Genomic DNA, 231 nt, shown 5'->3' with positions numbered 1-231 from the left:
TTTTTGTATTTTTCTCCCGCGGATTGGCCAGATTAGGAAGGGCGGTACAAGGGTGGGACTTGCATTGGTGTTTTGGAACATCAAAGATGGACAGGGTTTTTCGCGGAGGTCGCTCCTCAGATATCTTCACAACTACAGATCGGGGATCTCCCAAAATCGAGAAGATTGGTGCATATGGCTAGGTCTCTTCACCTTACAATTTGTATGGCAATTTGGCCCGGGGTTGTGGTG

Source organism: Blastomyces gilchristii, assembly GCF_000003855.2.
Source record: "Blastomyces gilchristii SLH14081 genomic scaffold supercont1.17, whole genome shotgun sequence".
Lineage (NCBI taxonomy): Eukaryota > Fungi > Ascomycota > Eurotiomycetes > Onygenales > Ajellomycetaceae > Blastomyces > Blastomyces gilchristii.
The sequence above is the reverse complement of the archived record's forward strand: the minus strand, read 5'-3'. Positions refer to the sequence as shown.